Consider the following 18,167-nt stretch of genomic DNA (forward strand, 5'->3'; position numbering starts at 1 on the left):
AAAAGTGGCCTGGAGGCAAGTTACATATTAGCTACATACAGAGGTCAAGACGGCCATGTTGTATTTTGGAATGACATCGTCCACCATTTTAACTCACAGGGTGACTTTACAACGCAAACCTAAAATGGCGGATTGACCTAAAATGGCAGTTTACATTGATTTTAAGGTCAGGACCTTGCAACACGGATTCCTTCGCAAGCGACTTACGAGCAGTTTGGCGTAGGCCAATATACATATATTTATTGCAGTGGGAGGCACAATATAATTTCTATTTTGACAGATTAGTTGCAGAGGGTGGAGAGTAGAAGCACATAGATTTAGAAAGAGGCTGTTACAATAGTCCAACCTAGAGAGAACCAGAGCTTGGGAGACAGTGACCTTCTGGGAGAATGAGAGGAAAGGCAGAGTACTTCTGAGGAGGAGCAGTACCAAAATGTGACTTTTTAGCAACATCAGAGTTGTCGGCGGAGAAGGAAAGTGTGGGTTCAAAGATGACCTGAGATTCTTAGCCTCGCTGGTGGGGCTAGGAGGAGGGCCAAGGGAGGCAGGCCAGAGAGTGAGGAGAAAGGATGGTGAAGGTGTGCCGATGAGGAGGATCTCCATCTTGCTAGCATTCAGAAAGAGATTGTTGCCGGCACACCAATCTTGAATGGCATTTAGGCAATCAGAGATGAGAGAGGGAGAGGAGGTGGCCGAGGGCAGCCTGAAAATGAGTTGAGTGTCCTCAGCGTAGCACTGGAAATTTGAGCAGAAAATGACAATGCAATGGGTGAGAATTGGCAGGTTTTGGTTGAAAAGCCAGGGCGAGAGGTTAGACCCCTGGGGAACACCACAGGTAGAGAGGGAGATGGATGATAGGAAGGAATCAAGTTGGACCTGGGAGGGTCAATCAGAGAGGAAAGAGGTCAGCCAGACCAGAGCCTGATCAGTGATACCCAGGTTATCATGGAGAGGGTTGAGCAGGATGGTACGGTTGACCGTGTCGAAGGCAGAAGAGAGATCAAGTAGGATGACGACACAGTGGATGTTAGAGTCAAGGTTAGAGAACAGATTTTCGTAGATGTTCAGGAGCAAGTTTCTGTGCTTCTGGCATCTCTGAAGCCAGACTGGTGGTAATGGAGACAGCCAACAGAATCAGAATGAAGGTTAAGCTGAGAGATGGCCAGCTTTTCCAGGAGTTTGCCCAAAAAGGGTGCATTGGAAATTGGCCGATAGGTGGACAAGCAGGATCAGCTGTGGGTTTCTTGAGAAAAGGATGGACATGGGAGTGATTCAGAGCAGAGGGGAAGGATCCTGAGGCAAAGGAGGGGTTGTAAAAAATCGACAAGGGCTGGAGCGAGGGTATCAATGTGGTCATTCATGGTTTTAGAGGAACAGGGATGAACCTGTTTTGACGAGGCTTTCATAGATCAGCTTGTTTAGCGACCTCCTCTGGAGAGAAAGGAGTAAAGGACGAGAAGGAGGGTGGGGGGTGGCTGAAGGAGGGTCAGCGGGTACAGATGGAGAGGGGAGAGAAAGGGGGGTGGAGGAGAGGGTGGACAGGATGTCCTGATTTTTTGAGATGAAGATGAGATGAGAGGCAATGGCATTGCAAAGAGACTGGGAGGCAACAGGAGGGGTAGAGACTGCAGAAGGGCTGGCCAGCTCCTTGCAGAATTTAAAGAGCTTGGCCGAGTTGTTCGATGCTGCAGAGACAACGGCTTGAATATGGACTCTCTTCTTGGTGAGGAGAGAGAGTCAGTATTACCTTTGGAGCCAGCGACAATCCAGTTTGTCAGAGGATGAACAAGAAGCCTTCCATTTCCTCTCAGCTACCCTACACTTATGTTTAAGTATAGCTAGGTCGGAGTCATACTGGGAATTGCATTTGGCTTTGGACTTCAAACGGATCCTCATGACAGGGGCAAGAGCATCAAGAGTATCGGAAATAGAAGAGTAGAGCAGAAACAGGGCTGTGTCAGGATGTGAGTCAGCCAGAGGTGCGGCGGGAGAGAAGGTGGCAGCAAAAGCCTCAACTGACACACACTTCATGGGCCGGATGTCTGAGAAGGTAGGTGGCAATGTTCGGGTAGGCTTGGCTTGGGGGGAAGAGAGGGTGAGATGGGAGGAGAGGAGGCAGTGATCGCTCCAGGTGAGAGGAGTGGTCAGAAGGATAGAGAGGGGAAGGCTAGAGGAGATCAAGACAACAATTGTGTGTCCTGCAGAGTGAGTTGGGACAGAGAGGAGGATAGAAAGGGAGAGGGAGTCACAGAGGTCACGAAAAAGCACTGATGAGGAAAAGGGAGAAGTAAGATGGATGTTGAGGTCACCGAGGAGGAGCAGTTGAGTGGTGGAGGCCAGGATGGAGGAGGAGAGGTCAGCCCACTCAGAGAGAAAAGAGGTGATTTGACCAGGGGGCCGGTAGAGAGTGGCAACAGTAAGAGAGTGGCTAGGAGAGAGAGCCTGAAGACAAGGCATTTGAATGAGGAGTACATCTGGTTGGGAATGATAGAAGCAGGAATCCACTTAGGAAAGATCAGGGCTACACCCCTCCAGTCCGGGTGGATCTGGGGGCAGAGAGGATTTTCTAGCCATCAGGCAGGAGAGTGTTAAAGCTTGTGACAGAACTGGCCGTACCCCATGTCTCGGTAAGACTGAGGATATCAAGGTCAAGTTCTTCCAAGTAGTGGCAGATGTCAGAGGAGTGTTTGACAGCAGAGCGAGAGTTGTATGTGGCAAGATGAAGAAGGTTGCCAGCCTTAAAGACCTTCCGGGAAAGGGTACAAATCAGAGGTACGCCCTGCAGAGATGTGGAAGGAGCCCGAGATGGGTCAGAGGAGGAGGGAAGAGAGGGCAAGGTAGCCAAGGGAGGAGAAGAGGGGGCAGCCGGAGATGAGATGAAATTGATGAGGTGAGAGAACCGCCTATCGAAGAGGAGGAGATTGGCCTGAGGGACTTGGACCATGACAGTGCCATTTAGGTAGATATTAATGATTACTCTGGAAGAGTCAAAGGAATCCATGAGCACTTCCCAGCGGGTGCCACTATTAATGGGAGAGGAGGAGACAGGAGAGAGCACAGAGATCATATGAGGGGTCCATAGATCTGGCAAAGGAACAGAGAAATGTTTATGGCAGGGCAAAATGGGCACTTGCCCAGGGTCCCCACCTTGGAGGGGTGCCCAAAAGGGCTGCCTGATCTGAAGAAGTAAGATTCCATTGTTCACCAGTCTTAAAAAGCACACGTCAGGATATTTTATATGGTGCTGCTGAGGCTCTAAACCCATTGCCTTTCTGTTTTGACAAGTACATTCGGCCTTGATCAATTCATCATGTATTGCTTTCTGTGTTCACTGTAGTATACATAGTTTGTGTGTTCCCTACGGTACAACTCTGTAGCATTCTTTCCTTCCTGTGGGAATTATGTTGATTATGTGCATAGGCAGTGGTGAAATGCATATTGATAAATTGAGTGCCACGATGCTTCAGAAGTTAGCTCAGTGTGTGAAGCACCCATTGCATAGATATGTGCTCATATGCAAAATTTGAATATTACATTCCAGCCAGGGTGGCTGAGCCATTCCTATGCCTGAAGTTTATAAACCTGCCTGCATATGCACTTGGTTTTGCAGAACAACATCTGCTTTTGTCAGCAATGTACCAGCACCAGATAGGGGTTGCCATAAAAACTAACATGTCATCCGTATGGTGAAGGTCTAGAAATTGGTTTGTTCAGATGGGGTGTTGTAAAGCCTAGGCAATTGCCTCCAAAAATGGCATAAACTGTTAGTGCAAGAGGTGAATAAGTATCGAAATTCAAGACTATGGAACAAAAGCATTCATGCTTGCATCCTGAATTTGCCAGCAGAGGCTACAGCGATCCTGGTTAAATCATCTAATATATCTCACATTACTGTTCTGTCTTCTGTGAGGTTTGCCTTCTTGCTGCTGGTATCACTTAGCCCATCGCTTAGCCCATTACTTGATCTTTCTTCTTATGTAGGCCATTTGGGTGGAAGGGTTGGTAGACAGAAGAGAGCGGACCATATGTTGCAGGCCTCAGGCAAACATGTTTTAAGGTCTGCTTGTTTGACACAAAAAATGGTTTGCTTTTTGGTAAAAGTCAAAGGTTTTTATGCACATTCATAAATGAAAATGTCACAAGCCATTGTTTTGTAAGTATTTAAAGCTTTAAAATTACAAAAGACAAACCCAGATTAAATGTGTTAAATCACATCGATCAGTATGCTGATTCGTATATGCTTCCCTTGATGATGGGAGAGAATGAAGATAGAATATTTCCCATTTTGCATAACACCCTTCTATAATATTTTGTTTAAAAATTGTCATGTTTAGTAATGTGATTTGTGTACTTTCCAAGTCCGTTTTTTATAAAATTAGATTGTTTTAGTTCATGGTATGAACTGGAAAAGAAAGTGTTCAAATGCAAAATTGCAGAGTTAGCACAAATCCCAGCTTCACCCCTTCATCCCTTAATCAATGTGTGACCCTGGACATCTCATTTAATCGTGCTTTGCCTAACCTCTCAATATTGCCATTCCCTGAACCTTTCAAAATTGTCAGCCCTTCAGAGTGATTTCCTTCTCATGGTATGATCTTCATAAAAGCCTTATTCATGGTTTCACTGGCTATAGGGTTGTTTTCACTTTAATAGGGAGCATATGTATATCGCACACCACAGGCATTTGTTCCTTTAACATCTAATAGCAACACTATTTGAAAACCATATCCCACTTCTAATCTCAGTCTGTCTGGATAAAGACACCTTCCTGGTAGCTTCTTATCTGCATCCACTATCCATGCTATGGTATGGATAGCTTTTGCCTTCCTTTCAATTGGTTTGCTCTATCCATGCATGATCACTTTTGCATTCTGCGAGGCAGCTAATGTGAGTTCTCTGTCTATTATGGGTTACATGTACCTTTTACATAAGGTACTGCATTAATACTACAGGTTGCATACCTTCCACCTTGTCAAAATGTGTGCAGAACCCCTGGCCCCTGCCATAGCCAGCTTTATCAATGCATCGTTCAAGTCCAACTCAATTCCCACCGCCATCAAAGAAGCATGGGTCACGCCCCTCCTGAAGAAGCCTTCTCTAGACCCCACCATCCCCACAAACTACTATCCCTTTACCACTGTTCCATATCTCCTCAAAATCCTGGACCGCACAACCTATTCACAAATGCAATTACATCTGGAAAGCCATAACCTCCTAGGTACCCACCTATCAGGCTTTAGATATAGACATAGCACTGAATCTGCCCTCAGCTGGACCTCATCAGGGATGGTGGTGAACTCGCTATCCTCCTACTTCTAGACCTCTCTGCAGCTTTCGACTCATAGATCACCAAATCCTGTGCAGACACAGCCCCACAACCTTCTACCTCGGCCCGGAGGCCACCCTCTGGATCCAATCCTTATTATCTGGCCGATTCACAAGGGTCTTCGTGGGCCATGAATCCACTGTCCCTCAGGGCTCATGCATCTCCCCCACTCTCTCCAACATTTATACACAACCCCTCTTTGACTACCTTGACAGCCTCAACATCACATACACCAACCTTGCCGATGATACACAAGTCCTCCGCAAAATTACTGGCAACCATGACCTTGACTCCACCAACATAAATCACGTCTTCAGCATCATATAATATCGGGCTCCTCATTTTGGGCTTTGCACACCACCTCAAACTCCTCAGCCCCGCCTTCTCTTCCTTTGCCATAGATGGTAACCCCATTCCTGTGTCTGCCCATGTTAAAACAATAGGCGTTTACTTGGGCGCTGAGCTTAACATGCAAAAGCATGGCAAAGCTATCACATCTTCTGCAGCCCACTCTACCAAACTCATTAACCTCTCAAGGAAATTCCTCAGCTCTAACAACTGTCTCACCCTAGCGAGAGCCATCATAGGTAGCAAACTTGATTATTGCAATGCTATCCTAGCGGGAACCTCCTCCAAAAACTTCAATAAACTTCAACTGCTCCAAAATAACACCATCAGAGCTGTCGGGGGCCTAAAGCGCTCCGACCACATCTGTCACATCAGACATGAGGCACATTGGCTTCCCATCAAAGCCTGCATCGACTTTAAACTCCTTGCCATCACCTACCATTGCCTACATAACACTTCCTCCCCACTTCACTAATCGCATCACTAGAAAACATAACATGCGCATCCTCTGCTCGTCCACCACCTCTGCCTTGAACATACCAAGATTCACCAGAAAGAGAGCTCGGGGCTCCTGCTTCACTGCCATCACTCCCACACTCTGGAACGCTATTCTGAAGCACCTCCAAGATGAACTTTCCTATGCTCTCGTCCGCAAGAAAGTAAAAACTGCACTGTTTAACAAATACATGTAAGTATATGGTTACCCGATCTGCTATTAACATGACTCACTATTTACGATGTAACAATGTAACGCAACTATCCATGTCCTCATGGCTCACATTCTATAATGTATGCTTGTACCTACTGTGACCATCAAGTCTGCTGTGATACCTCCAGGTCTGGGCGCTACCAACAAATTCCTAGATGCTATTGATAAATAATAATAATAATAATAATAATAATAATTAGGCTTTTATATAGCGCTACAAACCCTCAGGTATCTGAGCGCTGCTTATTATTACCCACGGTGTGTGGTGCTCATTTATCGACCTCGGAAGGATGAAAGGCTGAGTTTGGCCCCGCCGGGATTCGAACCTGCGTTAACAGGCTCTGCACGGGTGTCAAAGCGGGCGCTCTACTCGCTGTGCCACTTGCTAAGTGATAAAAAGTATCCTGTATGTACTAGAAAAGTAACCTCTTCATAGCCTGCTAATGTTGGTCTTCAAATGCTACTTGTTTATCATTCTGATTAGAGCAAGAATGAAGAGTGTAAGGGGACTTAAAGGGAGAAAACGTGCTTATTATACTGCGAGACAGCCTATCAACCTATAGGTTGTGAGCGTGACGGGTGGGGGCCAGGGGCCGTGACCAGTATTCTTGATCCCTTAATTCCTTTGGTTTGGTAAGATGTCCGTGCCCAGGGCCCCAAAAGTGCTTAAGATGGCTCTGCGAAGAAACGACAAAGAGGATGTCGGTGAGGGTCTGTCTGGAAAAGGCGCTGGAAGAGGTATCAGCGATAGGGAGACCTGGCTTGGAGGCCAAGTATCTTTTTAAACTTCTTCCTAACAGAATTAGTGAGAATGGAAGGATAGTTAATAGAGAAGCAGTTGGAGTAGATAGGAGAAACAGAGAGCGCCATGGGTGAGTAGAGAGAGGAGGCAGTGGGAGGAGTATGCAAGTATAGTAGTATGGAACAGTCACTGGGCTAGCAGAATGCAATCAATGAACACAGTTAAATGCAAAACACACCCAAATTTGACTTTCAGAATTAAATGCAAAACAACACCCACATTTGACTTTCAGAATTAGATGCAAAACAACTCCCGAATTTGACTTTTAGAAGTAGATGCAAAACAAACACCCAAATTTGACTTTCAGAAGTAGATGCAAAACAGCACCCAAATTTGACTTTCAGAATTAGATGCAAAACAGCACCCAAATTTGACTTTCAGAATTAGAAGCAAAACAAACACCCAAATTTAACTTTCAGAATTAGATGCAAAACAGCACCCACATTTCGCTTTCAGAATTAAATGATAGGGTGCAATAGGTATAGAATCACAGTATGAGTCAGAAGTTAGAAGTGAATAGGAGACAAGTGCATTTAAAGAGCCTAGCAGAGAGAACTGTGAGAACAAGGAGAGAAGGGAGTGATGGATCCAAGAAGGGAAAAAGGGTTAATCAGGAGAAGGAAGCTAGCCCATGCTGAGTGAGCGGAGAGAGTCTTGGTAGTCCAGTTTCATAGCTGAGTGAGGTAGCAACCTCACGGAAGGTCGAGTTGTGACAGTAATCTCATGTAGCATACTTGTAGCAGGCAGGGAGCAGACAGGGACCATAGAAGTGTCCCTTTGTAGAGTGGGCTGGCTCCCGCTTCCCAGTCACACCGATTGGCAGATGTAGTCTCAGCAAGCCAATGGAGGGGGGACCATGAAAGGCTATGCAGGCTGCATCACAAACCTACAACCTTCTTAGAAGGGGGTGAGGGTTTCCAGATCCAGGCAAATAGTCTCCTTATTCATCAGCAAAAAGGCCCAATGCATCACAGTGATTTTAATTGCACGTGGTTTGCAACATGTTCTTCAAAAAAAGTATACAGCACGCAATATGCCAGTGAAAAGCAAGTAGCCTGCCCAAGTATGGAAAGAAATGGGGAAAAGGTTGCAATCTTCGATTTTATTTTTTGGTAGCTGCAGAAAGGCCAGTGGCATTGTTACAGGCCACACTTACCTTGCAAGATGGAGTGCAGCTGTTGCAGAAAGCCGCGTATTCAGGCAACAGCTGATCAAGAAGTGTTGGTGTGTGCAGAAGTGCAAGGCTCTGCCACAGAGCATACGATCAGGGAAACAGCTGATTTCAAGTGAGAAATGTGCATGGAGAGCGCGAGGGCAGTAGGATGCCGGAGAGAGGCCACGAAATTCCACCATGGTAATTCCACCGATTAACGGTGGAAAGTGGAAGGGTTTACTTCTAGCATGAGGCTGGAGTTAAATCACGCACTCCAGGGCCATACTCGTAGTATGGCGGTGCAGGAGAAGTGGTGGTTATTACATTACTGCCAATTATTTCCCTCACCGGCATACTTGTAATAAGTCCTACTGTGATGAAAGGACTTCTGATGTGCAGGAGTATATGGGTGAGTAGTAGTATCCATGGGGATCATGGATTCTTGCCAATACATTGGGCCTCATTAGAAGTCTGGCAGTAACCCACTGGTGCGACCAGCGGGTTGCCGCTGGATTCGTAGCACTTTTCCAGTGCCTGATATCCTGGTGCAACCGGGACAAGTCACTGTGGGCCAAGATGTCAGGCGCCAGGAAAATGTTGTTCCCCATTCCCGTGGAGTACCATAGGACTCCATGGGAGTGGGAAGACAGAAGCACCGGCACCATTTCTAACAGTGCCAGTGCTTCCATGAAAAGTCTGCAGGCGGGTGCCATTATGCCCGGCAGGTCAGAGCCAGAGTGATTCCCCTGACATCTGAAATCTTTGATGGCCAAACTTGTATATATGCTGGAAATTTACAAAACCTTTATTGTTAGGGTCACTTTTGTTATATTACAGGGCCTGCGGTAGCAGCCCTGTAGTTATGGTTAAGTTGTTCAACCCAAGGAAGAGCACTTTTTGGGTGTCTTATAACATCACCCCCCAAACGAATCCTCACAAAACTTGCAAAGAAAGTATATGGTCCAGCCAGATTTATCCTGCAAAATCTGGTACTGTTTTGTCAAAGAAGGGAAATGTTATAGGTTGGGTCCCAAAATGTGTGGTTTTTCCCATAGAAGCAATGGAAAAAGAACATTTGCTCACGCCTACAGCCCATGGATGTTCACCAGATTTGTGGCAGGAGCGGCAGCTTGGTCCCGAAAGTGTGGTTTTGTAAATTTGGTGTAAATCCATCTAGTTGTGTTTTTTTAAAACAACCAAAATTTAGGTAAAATTAGGTAAAATAAATTAGTGATATCAGGGTTCGGTCTGTGAACGGGCCTCCGATTGGTCCAAAGGGTGACGTGATGTCCGTGGACATTGGAGGTGCCAGCTGATAGGATGGTGAAAAGCGTGAAGTGTGTCAGATTTTTGGGAACGCCTGCCATATTAGAATCTCACACAGCACCCTTTGTCCGCGAACATCACGGTAAAGACATGTTAAAATACACAACATTGCACTTCTCAAACTTATCAAACAGTCTCTGGGGAGGTAGGCGGTGATGAGATGGGATATGGTCTTAAAATAGAAATATATTTGTTTTTCTTCTCCGTTTGCCGCAAACAGTTCGGGGCAGAGCTGTAAAGTCTGCGAACATCTGAGATGGTCGAGGACCTCTATGCTTATTTGTGCATTACAGGGTTGGTGAAAAGCAGTTTCTGGATGGCGTATAACTTTGACGCCACTCAATGAAACTGCATGAAATTTTGGAATTTCATTCTAGATCTGATTCTGAATAGTTCTGGAAAGTGTGGTGCTGTTTTCGCAAGAGGGAACATAATTAGAGTGGGGGGTCTCAAGATATTGTAAAGGCTTATGAATGTCGTACCGTTAGACGAATCTGCAGAAACGTTTGCGAATAGACTATAGATATAGATATACATGTTGTTGCAATGTTTTGTGGGATTTTGTCAAGAGGGGGCAAAATTAGAGGGGAGATCTCAATACTTTTAGATGGCTTGTAACCTAGTTGCCGTTTTACGAATGTGGACAAAGGTTTTCAGAAAGATTAGAGACCCAATCTTGAATGATTTTGTCAAGTGGGGGCTAAGTTATATGACTATTGTATGTGTGTACATTTTAACACTCTTGAAAAAATAAAACATGGTCGGATTTCGAGCATACTCGTGGAAGGAGCATTGGCAAGGACCTGAAAGCATGGTTTTGCAAATGTGTGTGTGTTTTATTTTTTGAAAAGTGTCTCAATATAGGTACAAAAAATTGTGATATACCTTTGGTGACTAGGTATAACCTGTGGCCATGGGCAGTGGCCAGATTGTATGAGTCATGGCATAGGTCATGACAAAGACAATCTGGCTACTGGCCATGACCACGAGGGATTACCACTGGGGATAAAGTGGCCATGCCCACAAGGGATCAGCTATGTGGTAAGGTTTTTCGAAATTGGGATAGGTTTGAAATGGAAACAAAATGTGCTTGTGGTAATATGGTCATAGGGTTCTCTCTTCGCTTTCTGCAGGCTGTCCTGGAAAGGCAAGAGGGGCTCTCTACGGAGCCCTGCCTTCGTTTTGCATGGTGGCCATCTTGGAAAAGGATTTCTCTTCCTACAGCGGGATGCCGCTTGGACTGGCAGGCTTTTATTCCCCGTTCCAGTCCCTGGAATGGGGATGTACGCCACATTATTCCCATTAGAATAACACAAAATGCTAATGGAAATGTTGGAAAATCGTATTGAGTCTATGTACTTTACTGAGAAATGTGACGTAGATGGAGTATATAAGATTTATTTGTTTAGTTCTATTTTTTAACTGTGAACCTTTCATATACTTATATGTTGTTTTACAACTTAAGGTGGGGAGGGAAATGAGGGAAGAGGCACCAAGCACTAAAATGGAGGGACACGTGGACAAGGGAAGATGTTGCGCCTGTGTTACATCTAAGGTAGGGGGCAGTGTTTCTCATGCTCCTTGATTGCGCCCTGCTCCCCCCTGCAGAGTGGTGTGTTGCAGTATATACAGAGGACTGTTGTCTTCAAAAGATATGGATCAACAGCCTCTTTTATTGCTTGCAAGGTAGCTGGTGGGATTTTGTGTCCCAAAGAAGTAGGCTGGTTGGTTACAGTATTGATTGAGGATGATGAGGTGGAGGAAGACAGCCTACTACTTGCTATGAAAGGAACAGCCTTTCTGAGTGCATTGCAGTGGTTGGATTGGGTGTGGCGGTGCATGGAGGTGGTCCCGTAGGAGTACTGTCCATGTAGTCTGCGACTGAGTAGTGCATTTCACTTTGGTAGCTTTAGCCTTTGGTACATTCCCAACAGTGGTAATGAACTGCCACACCCATGATTCTCTCTTGGTGCTAGAGGTAGTAACTTCCTCTTACTCATCTTCTTGGTCCTCATCATTGTTTTCAGAAGTACTGTCCTTTTTTGTTGTGTAGGTTTGCCAGGTGGTGGTGGTGGCTCTTGGGGAGGAGGGATGGCTGTCCAAAGGGGAAACTTTGAGCTTGAAAATTCCTAGATCAGTAGAAAGTGCAGTTTCAAATTGTTCATGAAACACAGACCCGATGGTTTGGTGGGGCTGGGGTCATGGTCGAGCCTCATAACCTAGGCAATTGGACCATGACTTGCATCCTAGCATGCGCTGCTGATAACGACACACATCAGTATGCGTTGCAGAAAATATGTTTGTTAATGGAGGTTTACAGTTCTTTCATATATGTCAAAAGAGGAATTATTAATAACTTATATACAGTGATGTAACATCGAACAGGGAAGTGTGTCCACGGAGCGGACATAGATATCACTAACTTTTTTGCCTTACATTTTGGTCATTTTAAAAAAAAACTACTGGACGAATGTGGTGAAATCTGTCCAGCGGTTTGAGCTGTAGGCGTGCGCAAAGTTTTTTTCCCATTATGCCTATGGGAAAAAAATAAATTTTGGGTCCCCTCCTATAACTTTGCCCCCCATGGACCAAACCTCACAAAAATTCAGAGTGGGCCATATACTTTTTTTGCAAAGTTTAGTGAGGATTCGTCCAGGGGGAGCGAAGTTATAAGCCACCCAAAAAGTGCTCTGCCTATGGGATTAGCAATGTAACCATAACTACACAGCCACGACCATGGGCTGTGTAATAAATACACATTAACCTTTTTATATGTTCTTAAAGTACTTTCCTTAGAGTTTAATCTGAGCTCATAGTGCACATACCTGGGGCAATAAGCACCCCTTAAACACACAATTTTTATCCATGATGATTAACTTTAATGTTATTTTCATTTTCAGTGCTGTTGTTTCTTTCTTCCTTACTTTTGTTCTCTGTATGTGCCTGCATTGTGAGTTTTTACATGTATTTCTTCTACAGACATAAGTGTGTGGCTAGTTTAACATTACTGAAAACTCTCATAAGGTAGCATTTATTATTTTACTATTGGAAATTACCAGATAAAAAATATTGTACTTCTATGGTGAATACTGCAACCATTGCCTATAAGTATGTACAATTAGGTTCCTCTACTACCAACAACACTGGAATATGATGATTTGTTTACATTAGTACATTCTTTAATACATTAAGTAGTTCATGATTGGTCTCCCAATCACCCCTAACATCTTGTTTCCAACAGTATAAACTCAACTCCGTGTAGGAACTGCTTATTACAATTAATTTAATATGTGATGTCATCAGCGATGTCATCAATGACATTTTTGATGTCATCTTTCATGACCTGGGTGTTTAGTTTAGAAGTGCACAATGGTGGTGTGAGTTTTGGTTGCTTGGCTTAGTTTTTTCACTCAATTTAATAGTTTTTCATACGTGAAAATTATTCATGGTGTTATAAGACCGTATGTAAATTATTAATAATTCCTTTTTTTATATATACGAAAGAACTATAAAACTCCTTTAAGAAACATATTTTTAGCAACACATACTTGTGTCTGTCGTTATCAGCAGCGCATGCTGGGCATGCAAATCATCGTTCAATTGCCCACCGCACAAGGCTCAACCATGACCCCAGCTGAACCAAACCACCCCTATTATTCGCTGCACCTACCCTGCATCCTAGCTCAGTGTCCACTATACGCTAATAATGTAACCAATGGCCAGTGATCATGGCTTGCAGCCATGGACAGTCTCCAAATCCATGGCAATGAGAAAATAAGAGTCCACATTTGCGTTTGCCGAGGGCCAGGCCCACTACCCAGACACCAAATGTATATCATTTGTTTTTCTACTTGCATTTTCACACTTTCCCAAAAATAAAACACAGGAAATATTTACAAAACCATGCTTTGAAGTTCCTGCTGATGTATGTCCTGCTAAGTCATAACTTATCCCCCACTACACAAAATCCATTCAGACTTTGGAAATATTTGTCCACATTCGTCAAACGGCAACAAGGTTATAAGCCATCTAAAATTGTTGAGGCCCCCCTCTAATTTTTCCCACTCTTGACAAAATCCAACCAGACTTTGCAAAGATTCATATGTAGGTCTAACATCTGTTTGAAAAAATGTGTGCAGATTCATCAAATGACATGACATTTATAAGCCTTTATAATATTTTGGGACTCCCCTATGATTTCGTTTCCTCTTGACAAAACAACACCAGACTTTGCAGAACCATTTAGAGTCAGGCTGTTTCATTCAGTGGTGCTCAAGTTATAAGCCATCCAAAACTGCTTTTCACCAACCCTGTAATTCAGAAACAGGCATGGATGCCCCGGACATCCGGACTGTTTGCGGATGTCAGAGTTGAGAAAGCACCTGTTTTTGGGGCTTTTTAAAGCCATATCCCACCCTATCCTCATCTACCCAGAGATCGTTTCATTAGTTAGACAATTGCAATGTTCTGTTTTTAAATATGTTTTCATGAATCCACCATGGCGGCCGTTTCCAAAAAATCATGTTGCCATCGGGGGCAATCGGAAGGGCCATCTGCGAACCAAACAGGGAAGAGAGTCTGCAGACCGACCCCAGATATCAACATTTTTTTTGTTACCTGCTTTTTGGACATTTAAAAAAAAACGACTGGATGGATTTACATCAAATTTACAAAAGCATGCTTTTGGGACCACGCCACCGCTCCTGGCGCAAATTTGGTGAAAGTCCGCCCAGCGGTTTTGGCTGTACGCATGAGCAACATTTATTTTCCATTGCATCTATGAGAAAAACACAATCTGACGGGGCCATATACTTTTTCATCAAAGATTTGCGAGGTTTTGTCCGGGGGGGGGGGCAAATGTATAAGCCGCCCATAAATTACTCTTCCTATGGGTTGAGCAACTTAACCATAACTACAGGGCCGCTACCGCAGGCCATGTAATAAATATTTATCACTGAAAAAACGTTCTTAAAGGGATGCCATGATTACAAATAAAACCAAAAAACCCTTGTAATTTGCCAGTTACGGACACCGCACCTGTTCTACGGACACCCAGCGCATGTACCCTGTGATTCCTACGCGATGCGTGTCCACGGATGGCCGTCATGGCCGCAAACGGCCGTGGACGTCATCATGTGACCACAACCGTGAGGCGTGACAGGGGTGTACATGAATGGTGTTCGTAACCACGGACAGTTTTAAAGTGCTTATTCAGCCAATCTAGGGTGTTTCAAGCAGAAACCTTAGCCTTCCACAGCTCACAGACCCATTTTTGGTTAATCTGGCAACTTTTTACAAACCTATAGGGTTGCTGTGCTGTGGTCCACATCAAAATATACCACCTAGTCTACACCCCATGCACACACCCCTGTTGAGGGTGAATAAAGTATGTCTGGGAATGAGATACCCTATAAAGACAAGAAGTAAATTCCTCCAGGGAATGTCCATGGTCGGATAAGTTGACTGTGATTCGACCATCTTTTAGCAGTTCACCTCTACTTGTTCGGGGTACACAAACATTGTAGGAGCATGGTTAGATCTTCTCTCTGTCCCTATTAGACAGGCGTTGCACCACTTCTCCCTAGGGTCAGTCACACACACTAGGGCAGGTGTGTTCTTAGGCCTAGGGAAGCCCACAGGGTACACACTGACTGTTAAGACTGTACATACATTTTATTTTTAAGAAAAGCATCTGGAGATGCTCCTAGTAAGTTTTTGTAATGTGATATCATATCTTTTGTATGTTACACTCTAGGACACAAGGTTTTTCCCCTTTTTCTAAATAACAGATTCCCTGACTGTCAGTTTTGGTTGTATTCCTATGGGACAGCTTCCATGTGGCACCACAACAAATCTAACCACTCGACTGCTCTGAGAAAGGCTATACCTTTCTCAGGTAAGAGTAGGTTGACTCCCCCACCCCATCATCTTTATCTGCTCCTGTTAACACAAAGGATACTCATTCCCAGCGGTGGCTTCACAGGCCATACAGAACGGTGTTGACCCTTACCTTTCGAGGGTCACACTGCTATGTCTGTAATGTTAAGCACCAATCTTTAGGGGGGAGCAGTTTCAGAGTGCTTTTGAAGCTGCGGTCACAGAACATGAGAAACACTGCCCCCAACCTTAAGTGTAATCCCCAGACAGAATCTTTCTCTTTCCACCTGCCCCTTCATCCTCATGGTTGATGCCCCTTCCCTACCTCCCCTCCCCTACCGTGTCGCTTCTGAAGAAAAAGCCAAACAATTTACAAATCAAGAAAAACTAAAAAAAGGTTCCTTTATGAGCCACGTTTCAGCATTTAAAAAATAGAAGTGAGAAAGAAAGTCACAGACCCCTATGGACTCTGCATAGTCCTTGGACATCGCAGTAGTCAACGGTAATCTAAAAATACCAGGCGTGGGGTGGGAGAATCACAATCATTTTAAGTGTTTCACATTCAAAAATGGTGGATCTTAAAAAAAACTTTTTTGTGTTTTTGGCTTTTAAATATTTTTTTTTAACTTTTCGTTTTACAAACTGAACTAAGAAGCATTTTACTGAATTTCATTATTTCTTCTTACTTTTACTTCAAAGCACTTTGGACGTTTTCCACAAAAATCTGATTACCCACATCAGTTAGATAGACTCCATCTCTCCAAAAAATGTGGAAATTCAAATGTAATGTTCTTATTATGAAACAATGGCTAGCGCCGGTATTCATTTTTTTCTGGCGCCCAGAAAAGGGCACTTACCGGGTCATTACGATCTTGCTGGACCCAGTAATTGCCCTTTTCTGGGCGCCGGAAAAAATTCTTCCCCATTCCCATGGGGAAGGTGGTAGTACTGGTACTGTTAATAACGGTAGAGGTGGTACCGTCATGTTCTGCTTGCGGGTGCCGGTTCGGCCACCAGGTCAGACCAGGGCCTTACACTTAAGGTTGGGGTCAGTGTTTCTCATGTTCTGTGACCGCAGCTTCAAAAGCACTCTGAAACTGCTCCCCCCTAAAGATTGGTGCTTAACATTACAGACATAGCAGTGTGACCCTCGAAAGGTAAGGGTCAACACCGTTCCGTTTGTCCTGTGAAGCCACCCTGGGAATGAGTATCCTTTGTGTTAACAGGAGCAGATAAAGATGATGGGGTGGGGGGGGTCAACCTACTCTTACCTGAGAAAGTTATAGCCTTTCTCAGAGCAGTCGAGTGGTTAGATTTGTTGTGGTGCCTCATGGAAGCTGTCCCATAGGAATACAACCAAAACTGACAGTCAGGGAATCTGTTATTTAGAAAAAGGGGAAAAACCTTGTGTCCTAGAGTGTAACATACAAAAGATATGATATCACATTACAACAACTTACTAGGAGCATCTCCAGATGCTTTTCTTAAAAATAAAATGTAGGTACAGTCTTAACAGTGAGTGTGTGCCCTGTGGGCTTCCCTAGGCCTAAGAACACACCTGCCCTAGGGCCTCATTCCGAGTACGGCGCTAACCAATGGCGCTATTAACGCCTTGGTTGACGCCGTACCCGGACCGGCAGCGCCTTGGTGGTTGGCGGAATTACCGCCCCATTCCAAGGTTGGCGGGGCGGTAATTCCCCAATCCCCATTTACCCTTCCCCATTCCCATTCTTGCCCCATAGGGCATAATGGGAGTGGGGAAGGCGTCAATTACGCCACCGTAAATTACGGTGGCGTAATTAACATCAAGGTCCCTTAGCGCCATGGTATTTAACGCCTGCTAAAAGCAGGTGTTAAAAGCACCATGGCGCTAAGGGAACTCGGAGTATGGCGGTAAGGGATTACCGCCACCGCTCTCGTTAGCGGTGGCCGCTATCCCTTACCGCCATGCTCGGAATGAGGCCCCTAGTGTGTGTGACTGACCCTAGGGAGAGGTGGTGCAACGCCTGTCTAATAGGGACAGAGAGAAGATCTAACCATGCTCCTACAATGTTTGTGTACCCCGAACAAGTAGAGGTGAACTGCTAAAAGATGGTCGAATCACAGTCAACTTATCCGACCATGGACATTCCCTGGAGGAATTTACTTCTTGTCTTTATAGGGTATCACATTCCCAGACATACTTTATTCACCCTCAACAGGGGTGTGTGCATGGGGTGTAGACTAGGTGGTATATTTTGATGTGGACCACAGCACAGCAACCCTATAGGTTTGTAAAAAGTTGCCAGATTAACCAAAAATGGGTCTGTGAGCTGTGGAAGGCTAAGGTTTCTGCTTGAAACACCCTAGATTGGCTGAATAAGCACTTTAAAACTGTCCGTGGTTACGAACACCATTCATGTACACCCCTGTCACGCCTCACGGTTGTGGTCACATGATGACGTCCACGGCCGTTTGCGGCCATGACGGCCATCCGTGGACACGCATCGCGTGGGAATCACAGGGTACATGCACTGGGTGTCCGTAGAACAGGTGCGGTGTCCGTAACTGGCAAAGTACAAGGGTTTTTTGGTTTTATTTGTTATCATAGCATCCCTTTAAGAACGTTTTTGCAGTGATAAATATT

Source organism: Ambystoma mexicanum, chromosome 2p, assembly GCF_040938575.1.
Source record: "Ambystoma mexicanum isolate Mex_15411 chromosome 2p, UKY_AmexF1_1, whole genome shotgun sequence".
Classification (NCBI taxonomy): domain Eukaryota; kingdom Metazoa; phylum Chordata; class Amphibia; order Caudata; family Ambystomatidae; genus Ambystoma; species Ambystoma mexicanum.